The 11,494-nt window shown below is 39.9% G+C and overlaps 1 pseudogene; it reads left to right on the plus strand.

The window, feature by feature from the left end:
- The window catches only part of LOC130044987 (ubiquitin-associated protein 2-like), a 61,558-nt pseudogene extending 50,284 nt beyond the window's left edge, over positions 1-11,274 (plus strand).
- The last annotated feature ends 220 nt before the right edge of the window (positions 11,275-11,494 follow it).

Consider the following 11,494-nt stretch of genomic DNA (forward strand, 5'->3'; position numbering starts at 1 on the left):
GACAGGACAGCTGTGGACACTGCCCTAGAGGACACAGCAACAAAATAAGAATAATGATATATTGTCTACTCTGGTCAACCTATTTCTGATTTGCCAAGAAATCTCAGAAGGAGAAGTAGCCAATTCTTTTGGACATTATTCAGGATGTCATGGAAGATAATGCTAAGTCAGCTGGGTATAGAAGCAATAAGATTCACCAGATAGATAAAGGTAGGAAATAGTTTCTATCTAAGGAAATCAACTTGTCAAGGGCAGTTGAGTGACAGAATATGACAAATTCAGCAACAAAGTGGGTTATTTATGACTGAAATTTAAAAATATAAGCAAAAAAGAAGACTGAAAAAATTTTGAGTTTATGCCATGCCTTGCAAAGGAGTTTGCTTTTTATTATTATTTTTTAATTTCTTAAATTTTTTTATTATTTTAAATTATTTTCTATTATTGTATAATGTGACAAGTTTGAAATGAAAACATCAAAATATGTTTTTGTGGTATGAATAGAAAATGTGATAATGATACATCTCTTGTTAGGAAATAGTAATTCTTGGGCCCTGTTACTGAGAAATTCTGGGGGTGGGGAGCAACAATCTGTGTTTTACAAGTTCTCCAGTGGTGTTGATGGCCCTACTAGTTATAGAGACACAATAAATGCAGATTCTCTGAACAATATTTTAAGACTCCCCTCTTTGTTAATGGGTAGATGGAATCCAAAACTTAAAGTCTGATATTTTCTATATGCCATTATAATTCAATCATAGTTGGTATATGGAGTCTAGTGAAAACAATGAATATTTCTGAGATTTGAGGTTTTTATTATTAAATGCAAAAGACTGGCATAATGCAGGGTGATTGAGTATTCTTTTATTTTTATTGTTAAAGTAACAGGAACTAAATACCAAGCTAGTGTTGTAAGTGACTTATGTGAAGTAGGGAGAAGAGAGTTGGCAATCTTGAGAAGGAAGTCAATGCTTCCTTCTCTACCCATCTTGATGCCTGGGAAAAATCTATGCCTGAGGATCTACTATGAGCATCTGCATGAAAGAGACCTTAAGACTCACCAACCCCACTAGGTAATTGTCAAGCTGCAATTCCAACTTGTATTTCCACTGGAAAATACAAGTGGATTCCACTTGTTCTGCCTGGTGTGGGAAATGATTCCTGCCACCTGATTTCTCAGGACTTGTTTTCTCAGGCTGGCATGTGGCATTAATCTTTTTTGTTTGTTTGAATTTACTTTTTTGGGTCACACACGGCGATGCTCAGGGGTTACTCCTGTCTCTGCAGTCAGGAATCACTCCTGGAAGTGCTCAGGGGATGCTGGAGGTCGAATCTGAGTCGGCTGCATGCAAAGCAAATGCCCTACCCTCTGTACTAAAGCTCCAGCAACAAGGCATTGATCTTTGAAGGGGAAAAAATGTCAGTTTTAAATCTTACCCCAAATTTTACAGGAACATTGCCTTCCCTCACAGAAAAGAGCTTCAGGAGGAGACAAGGAGCAAATTGAAACACTGTCATTTAGAGATTATGAGAAAGGAAAGAGGACAATACATTCCAGAGGAAATGTGTGCTTCTCAACAGGATAAAGTTGAATGTCCACATCTTAGGTGGACACCAACCCCCCATCTCTACCTCCATGGGAAAATACTCTGCTTGCCTTTGCAAAGTTGGTTTTGTAGATTTTCTCTCCAAATATCCCCATGTGGGGCTTTCTATATAGATAAGAGTCTATCTGCACTCATTTGTGGAGTATAAAATATCATGGTATGATACTAACACCCAAGGACAATAGAGACAAGGGCCAGGAAGATTGCTCCATGGTAGGAAGCCTGCCTTATAAGCTGTGGGAGAAGGCAGCTGGGATAGAGAAGGAATCACTAAACCAATGATGGCTGGAGGAATCTCTCAGGATGGGAGATGTGTGCTGAAAGTAGATAAAGGACCAAACACGATGGCCTCTCAGTATTTGTATTGCAAACCATAATGCCCCAAATTAGAGAGTGAGAGGGAAATTGTCTGCCATCGTGGCAAGGAGAGAGGTGGGATGGGAGAATATACTGGAGATATTGGTGGCAGAAAATGTACACTGGTGGAGGGATGGGTGTTTAATCATTATATGACTGAAACTGAAACATGAAAGTCTTGTAACTGTAGTTCACGGTGATTCAATTAATAAAATAAAATAAATTACACAATAAAATAAAAGTCTATTGCTATGATGTTGTCAAGAGGAAGAACTTGTAAAACTTACAGTAGTCCATATTCATGACCTTATCACAACCCTTTGCTCCTGCTGGAGCTTCTCTTGGGACAGAATCAAACCTTCTCTGGGCCAGTGCTGGTCTTATCAGAACTCAGTTCCTCTGATCACAAAGTGGGTCCGGTCATACTGCTTTTTGGCTTCGTTAGTGCTGGTGGTATTATGACTCTTTAAATTCATCTTGGTTTTATTAGCTCCTGAGAAATCAATGCCATGTACCCATATACTTCACTAGTATTAGAATCGTTATCTTCATCTTTTGACAAGATGATGTCTATAATGGGCTTTAATGGTTCTGTATTTTACCAACGCATATAATGTATATTTCTATGACATAATTGGTCAGACAATATGTTTTGTCTTCATTTATTTTTGTCACTCCCTTCTGTGAGGACCTAAAAGAGCATAAAAATGGTTATATTAGAACAGTCATGTACAGTACAATTCTCAGATAAGATATTTCTCTGCACAGAATGGGGCCCTGGAAGTTTCCTCCTATGTCATATATTAATCTTTTAGAGGCTCTCTTGCTTAAAGACAAACAAATTTGGCTAGACAACCTTAAAAGCCTTCATCCCATTTTGACTCTGTTATGTTCTCATATATGGGTGATTAATCATAGCTAAATACACATTTTAAAATTCAACTGCTTCCATTCTCACAAATCAATCTCCAAATACTTGTGCTATGTGCATAATATGCAACAATAAATAGAAACATGAAAATGTGGAAAGGTTCTGGAAGAGAAAATTGGACAATCTTAGTTGTGATCTTGACATCTAGATTAACAAATATATTTTGGGACAGGGTTCATTTACTGCATTGTCCTCAGCATTTGTTTCCTCATCCCAGAAATGATTTTTTTGTTCAATTCACTATTCTCAACCATTGGATGGATAGAATAAGAAAAGACAGTCTGAAAATGAATGACCTGCCTAGAAATTCACAGTCCTAACCAAAATATCTGTACGCTCTTCAAAAGTTTCTGGAAGATCCAAAGGACTCGAGGGACTTCCTTTCAAGCAAGCTAGAGTTGATTTATGATTTTAGTCCAAGGGCCAGAAGAAATTTAAGGGTCTAAATTGCTTTTTCCTTGAAATTATTCCATTTCAGTGAACTCAGAAGAAATGAGGCATGCCCAGACTCTTCAGGGAAATCCGGGGGAAACACACAGACAATTCTCTGGGGCCTCCAACCTGGCTAGAAGAACATGCTGCCTCAACCCATAAGGAAGGTTCTCACTGAGAGGTGACCAGGAACCCTATCAGTAGGAAAGTAGACTTACAGCTATCCCCTGCCTGGAATTGTCACCGTCACTGTCCTCCTGTTGTTCATTGATTTGCTCGAGCAGGCCCAGTAACGTCTCCATTGTGACAATTGTTACTGTGTTTGGCATATGAATATGTCATGGGTAGCTTGCCAGGCTTTGCCATGTGGGTGAGATACTCTCGGTAGCTTGCTGGGCTCTGGGGGCGGGGGGCGGAGGAATAGAGCTCGGGTTGGCCAGGTTAGCTGCTTGCAAGGCAAACTCCCTACCCACTGTGCTATTGCTCCAGCCCCCTGCCTGGAACAATGGACCTCATTTAGATCACTTTGCTAGTCTTTGAAAACAGACTTCACCTGAAGTCACCCCCTTGGGCTCACCTCTTCAATGACAGCTGGAACATCAGTACTTTGAGTGGAAGTTTAATGCTCTTAAAGAGTTTCAGATGAGGCTGTCAATGATCAGATTTCATGCATACAGTGTTCCAATATCACCTCCTATCCAAGAGTGTCCATTTCCCTATACCATTGTTTCAAGATGCCCCCTCAAACCTACTCCCTAACTCCTCACTCTCCACCCCAGCCTCATCTCCCCACTATGATAAGCTCAGTTCTGGAAACCAGTTCACAGTTTCTGTTTCAGACTTGTTGCTATTCCTGCTTTGCTACTCTATATTCCACGTAAGAGAGAATTCATTCCGTGTCTCTCCCTCTACTTCCGGTTCTCTTAATTCAGTCTGATCTCCTCCAGTTCCATTCACGTAGCAGCTGTGCATATGCACCATAGTTTCTTAATCCAACCATCTGTTCTTGGACACTTGTGTTGTTTGCAGACTTTGGCTAGCATCAGTATTGCTGCAATGAATACAGGAGTGCAATATCTTTTCTGAATAGAGTTTTTGGGTCCTTGGAGAAGGTGCTAAGAAGTGGAGTTTCTGGGTCATATGGAAGCTAAATTCTGACTTTTGAGAAGTGTCCATATTGTTCCAAAAAGAAAATGCAACATTTTTTTGTAAATATGCATTGACTGTACTTTGCCTGTTGTTTGCAAGGAGGAAACTGAAAGGCTTAGAGAGAACTTAAAACCTACATTCTGTAGAAGCTTTGGAAGCATATAAGATGAAATACTCACCTACTATGTTTCCACTGATTGAATTTAATTAAGAACATCTGGGAAAGGGTCAGATCATTCTTTAATCTCATTAAACTGCCAACGAGATTTTCTTCTATTCCCTCTGCACATACTGCAAAACAGGAAGCAAACTTTTAGGAAGAGGAAATGTAGTGGGGAAAATTGCTTCCAGCAGGAATGCTGTGGCAAAAAAAATTGTATAGCTATCAAATAGGTGTAAAATGGACCCATACTTAAAAACTTCAGCCTTTAGAAAAGTATCTTGTCTTTCACTGATTGAACCACATCTGGGAGATAACCGTCCTGGGACAAAATAGGCCCTTCATTTGCTGATAATGGAATATCTAAGAGGAACACTCTCTCTTCATGATTGGTAATACAGGCCAAGGAGGCATCTGGGCTGCTAAAGTACCTTCCTTAGGGCACTTTGGACTAGACACTCCCTAAATTTTCCAAAATAAACTACCGCTGTAAACAGCTATGAGAAAGCTCAAGAAGTGTTTGTGAACTATCAACACTAACCTTAGGTCAACAAAAAAGAAGAAAGGATGAGAGAGGAGAGATAGAGAAAGAAAGGGGAGATAAAGGTGGTATGGAAGAGGACTTGGAGAAGAAAGTGGAGATAAGGGGACAGGAATGGGAGGATGAAGAGGAGGAATAAGAAAGGGGAGTGGCAGGAGGGCAGAAGAAAGAAGCCGTATTAACTTTGTCAAGTTTGTGCAATAGCCGGAGAGATAATATAACTGGTAGTGCACTTGTCTTGCATATGGCCAGCCTGGATTCAATCTCCAGGATTCCACATGGTACTTCAAGCTGCCAGATGAGATTTCTGAGTTCAGAGTCAGAAGTAACATTCACTGGGGTGTTACTCCCCCACCCCACAAAAAAAAGTTTGTGCAATGTGACAAACAGGAGGATAATAAAAGCAGAAAGAGGTGTTCATAGGGAGAGTTTTGGCCAGGCTTATGAATGGAGGTGACAATGACAGGCATATCAAATCAAGGTGTGTGTTAAGGTCCAGGTCTACATTAACACAAAAAACAAATGAAAAATATAAGTCAGAGGAAACTGATCTTTTTCAACCACGGATCTATGGATCCTTTTTCTCTAGGAAAGCACATCACTAGGCCTGGTAATAGCAGGATTTCTTTTCTATCCCTGCTTCTGTCAGTTCCCCATCCTCCTGCAATAATCCTGCCCCTTATCCTTCTGATGACTTATTACTGCATTATGATCTACGCCCAAATATAGTGGTATAAAATTATTCTTGTGCTCATGGATTCTGTGGATCAGAAATCCACTAGGGAAAATGTTTGTATTCCCTTTATGTGCATAGGACTTCTGGAGGCTGGGGTCAGCGGGAGATGGTTCCTCATGGATCTGGTGCCCTGAGCCTGAGTGGGTACTGCTGGATCACATGAAGCCTCTCACATCACAGCATGGAAATCATGCTAAATACCCAAGAGCAAGTGTTTCAGTAAGCGAGACTTGGTCAATATCAAAGTGACCAAGTGGCCTTTTCATTGTACTCTAATGTCAAAGCAGTCACAGCCAGATCAAGATTCAAGACAGGAGAATACAGACCTTCTCTCTCCATTGGAAAGTATGGAAGAAATTGTGACCACATTTTAGAATTGTCCCTCCCTTCCTCCTATGCATCTCCCTCCTGCCCATCCTTTTTGTATTGAGGCTTTTGCTCTTCCCTGGACTCGTTGGTTTGTCATAACTGGATACTTACCTAATGCATTCTTCTTAAATCAGACACAATTTTGTTTTATTTATGTCACAAAACTAGGGGCCAATTGTCCTTAGGATGGCCTCCACTTTATCTATGCTATGGGTACTTTTGCTATATTTCTGTGAATGCATAATTTTACTGAATCCTTATAACTCCTCAACGAGGGTATAATTATTTGCCATTTAAGAAGTGAGGAAAAGAAACTTTCGGAGGAGTAGGCAATTTTCCCAAGCTTCACAGCTAAGTAAGTGGTAGAACTACAAATTTAAGTGCCATGTTCTATACATCTCTCAATAGTGCTGTTAAGTGGGTATTTCTTAGTCTTTGTGCAGTAGAGTTGATTTTTCTGTTTCCAAATGCCTGCAACATGGTTAGTTATGACCATATAAGCAGTATTAGCCAATGAGTCATAAATAGTAGTAATAAATATTATTTCACTAGCAATTTACTGCTAGAGCAGGAACCTCCTCCAGAACTTTCTTTCCTTTCAACCACTGACACTGACACTATTTGAGGTGGTGGCTGCTCATTTAGTCTGAGTCCAGGTGACAATACAAACAAAGCTTTCATTAACCCATTGTAGACTTATAGCATAAGTGAGATATTTACATTTGAGATTTTAAGTCACTGAGTATTGAATCAGTACACAGGATAATCTTTATTTTATCACAGACTGAATATAGCATCTCTTTGTTAGTTTCCCTGATTATAAAATGGCATTTAAATTACCATCTAAAGGGAATTTTGGGAGTGATTCAAAATGATACATGCGTGCAAAGTATCTATCTTGTTGTCTAACACAGAGAATGTCAACCATTATCTATGTCAAATGTGTGGAGTAACTCAGATACTCTCATATGGATACTTCTAAGGCTCATCCTATAAGGACCTCTCATCTAATAACGTGCATTTGACTGACATCTGTAGAATGTCATCAGGGAAGCCCCTGGTTGAGAAAGGTTAGAGAAAAGAGAGGTAGAGGCTGGGGAGAAATAAATTTGTTATGGATTGTTATAAATGAGACCATTGCCAGTATAGAAATGGTTAAAGACTAAGATTCATGCAAGTAGGTGAAATATGAAGTAGAGGACAAACCATTATTCTATTATTTGACCTTAATTTAAAAATTTTATTGAATCTCCATGAAATACAAAACTACTCATGCTTGAGTTTCAGTTGTACAATGTCTGAGCACCACTTCTTTCAGTAGTTTGCAGTTCTGTCGATTAATGTCCCCAGTTTCCTTCTCACCTCCCAGCCTGCCTTTATGTCAGACACTTTTCCTTTTTCTTTTTTCTTTTCAGGCACTGTATTTTTTACCTTAATTTTGATTGCAAGAATAACATTCTGGAGCTGAGGTTTGCCAAATAAAATGATTTTATAACCAAACAAGTTGGGTAAGAAAATCATGTTTGAAAAGCTGAGCTTCATTTTCCCTCTAGATGAAGAATTTTGAACACTTCCTCCTCGTGACCACCACGGAAGTGTTCCTATTCAAATGGATACCAGTCTATGATTGTCCAATTATTCACTGCATTCTGCCTTTGATGGCCCAGATGTTCTCAATTTCTTGTAATAAATTCTTTCATCTGAAAAGTCGTTTTACTCAGAAATGCAAAATCGTCTCCAGTTTGTCAGAATTTTTTTGTTGTTGTTGATGAGCTGGTATAATTGGCCTTCAATTTGCTTATTGTTTTGCAATAGAAAGCCCAACTTTAATTTTATTTCTGTAAACCTGAAGACAAGAGCCGGCCATTCTGCCATTTAAATCATTCTCCTCATTACAATCCACTTTGGTTCCACCCATCCCCAAATTCATCATTAGGATGAGATTGTGGGAATCCTTATTTTTCCCCTCCTTTTTTAATGTAAAGATTTTTCTTCCTATTACTAATAGGAATATTTATAAATATTAAATATTTTAAATATCCAACAACAATATTTATATAACACCTCTTCTATATTCTTTTTTAAGAGAAAAACATGCATACTTAATAGCACATAAACTATTAATCAATTAACATCTTTAGTTGCCAATATGGGCTGAAGTGACAGCACAGCTGTAGGGCATTTGCCTTGCATGCTGCCAACATGGCCGACCAAAGTTCGATTCCTCTGCTCCTCTCGGAGAGCCTGGCAAGCTACCGAGAGTATCTCTGCCTATTGTCTGTAATCTACAAGCTGTTCACTGAGTCATCCTGAATAGGATTGGCAGAACATTAGATGCAGGACAACCATGCAAGCAAGCCAGGTTCTGAAAAGGATTCAGGACAACTGAGCATATCCACATGGTGACCAAGCTCATTGAGGTTTCTCAGGAGTTCAAGATGCCGCTCTGTCTAATCTTTATCAATTTAAAGAAGGCCTTTGATTCTGTTGAGACTGAAGTGGTCATTGAAGCCCTAGCCAAACAGGGCATTCAAACTCAGTACATCAGGATCGTCTGTGAGCTGTATTACGGATTCACCACCGGGATCTCACCAATCTACAAGGAAGTGATCATTGAAGTTAAGAAAGGGGTTCGGCAGGGCGATACCATTTCACCAAAACTCTTCAGTGCCACTCTCAAGAATGTCATGCGACGACTGGAATGGGAAGGAATGGGAGTGAAGATAGACAGTCAACAACTACACCACCTCTGCTTCGCTGATGACATCATTCTAATAACACCAAACATTAGCCAAGCGGCATGAATGCTGGCGAATTTTGACTGTGAGTGTGGAAAGGTCGGACTGCAGCTGAATCTCACCAAGACAATGTTCATGAAAAACAGACTAGTTCCTGATGTTCCATTTGCTCCCAATAGAATGAACATCTCCTAATGCAGCGGTTCTGTGTACTAGGTTGAGAACTCAACATGATGAAAGACCTGGCGCCTGAATTGTGCAGGAGGAAGAGAACAGCATGAAATGCCTTCAAGAGCATTGAAGACATAGCTAAGAGAATGAAGAAACTCCAGCTCCAGGCAATCTCTTCAACTCCACTGTACTTCCTGCACTAACATATGCCTCAGAGACCTGGGGCCTACAAAAACAGGATGAGAATGCTATTCGGGTCTCCCAAAGAGGAATCGAAAGAGCTAAGCTTGGAGTATCACGTTTCACTCAAATGAGAGAAAGAATCCAGAGTTCCGACTTCTGTCAACAATTGAGAATCAGGGATGCTGTCTCATTTGCCAAGGAGTAGAAAATCAGATAGGCTGGACACATAATACGATTTGAAGACGACAGCTGGACTAGAGCCATTACTGACTGGATTCCACAGGACGTCAAAAGAACACGTGGCTGCCCACCTACGAGATGGTCAGGCTTCTTCGTCAAGACCCTGAATGAACGGTTTGAGGCTCTTCATTTTCCTGGAGCAAGCAGATGCCATTGGGCTACACTAGCACGCGACAGAGATGAATGGAGACATTACTGGTACCCGCTCGAGCAAATTGGTGAGTAACAGATTCAAGTGATCAAGTGATCAAGTGATGAGCTAGGTTCCTCATCCATCTGTTTGTGGAGGTTGAGCATACTCTTCATAAAAGATAAAAATATATTTCCAATAATATATCATTAGTGTTCTCATTCAAAAACATTAATTACTTTAACAGCATTGAGCAAATACTTATCATGGTCAAATATTAGAAGAGCAATTTCCCTGTCTATACATCTCACACTATTTTGGTATTAGTGAAGCCCCCCTCCTTTTCCCTAGATGGTTTTGCAACCAATTCCATGCCCTGCTTTAAAGAGATCTCACTTAACAAGGCCGAGGAAACATCTCACCTGAGAAATGTGTGAGACTGAGATAGAGAAAGGTGATGTCCCACAGTCAGTGCAACATCTTCCGTGGAGTCAGACAGTTGGTTTTATCTCTGGGGTTATAAACTTGCCGTATGACCTCAGTCAAGTAGCACAGTTTCCCTGTCCTATGATGCTTCATTTGAATTTGTGAGTGTGACTGTGCCATGGTCTGATGAGATGCTGTATTTTCTGAGTATGTTTCTGAGGATTTTTCTGGATGAAGTTCACAACTAAATTGGCAGATAAAGGAAGTGAGTGTGCCCTACCCCTAGTGGCTGGGTCTCATGTAATCCATTGAATGTCTGTCAAAATACAGAAAAAGGCTGAATAGAAAAGAATCCTCTCTCTCCCTGTCTTCAGATGAGTGGAAGAGTCAGAATGAAAACTACTATGGGTCTTCCTGGATGTCGAGTCTGTCAATTATAAATTTGATCATTTCTGTTTCTCAATCTCCATAAGCATGAGCCCATTACTTATCATATATAACGTATTTCTTTTTTCCCCTAGAAAGCCCAAATTATTAGTTCTATTTCTCTGTAGAATGATACATCCTGCCCCTAAATTTGGGCTAAGAGGACTTAAGTCAAGCAATGATAAAAAATAGAGAGAGTCTTTACAACAGCATCTTAGCTGTAGTGCATAGGCCTTTTTTTTGTTATTTGTTCTTCAAGATGGTCTCTCTGATGTCCAGGATCTCATCCCAGGCTGCATCTTTCAAAGGCAGAACTGATGCTTTTTAGAAGTCCTTAGCAGATGTATTCCTTTTTCCTTTTTGTCATTTCACTTGAAATCACATCATCTCCACTCAGTGGGAAATGATTCTGTTGGGTCACACACAGATTCCAAGAGGAAGCAGAAATTACGTAGACTAGCAAAATGTCAGGTGAGACTGCATGAGCTATTCTTCCTGACCATTCTGGGTCATTCTGTTGAAGAAAGAGCATTGTGAAGACTTTGTGAGTCTTTCCTTTTTCTTGCTCTTCTTCTTCCAGATGAGAAGAGCCCTCCACAGACCTTTAGGGAACAATATACTCTCAATGATGCCAATTTGGATCTCAACAGCCCAGATTCAAAGGAGCTCTCTGGGTCCTGACAGGCACTGCTATCTAAAATAAATGCCTGAATAGCTATCAGTTAAGGTACACACAGAGCAGATGGGAAATGAAGAGCTACATTGTACATTGCTCTGTGAATAGAGGAGGTCTTTATCTGAGGACAATAGTAATATGAACAAATATTCAGGTTTGCCATTATGGGCCAGCAGAGGATCAAACAAGAAATCAAATTAAATCCACCTGACTCAGTGATGCCAA

Source organism: Sorex fumeus, unplaced genomic scaffold (assembly GCF_029834395.1).
Source record: "Sorex fumeus unplaced genomic scaffold, SorFum_2.1 ptg000126l, whole genome shotgun sequence".
NCBI classification, from domain to species: Eukaryota; Metazoa; Chordata; class Mammalia; order Eulipotyphla; family Soricidae; genus Sorex; species Sorex fumeus.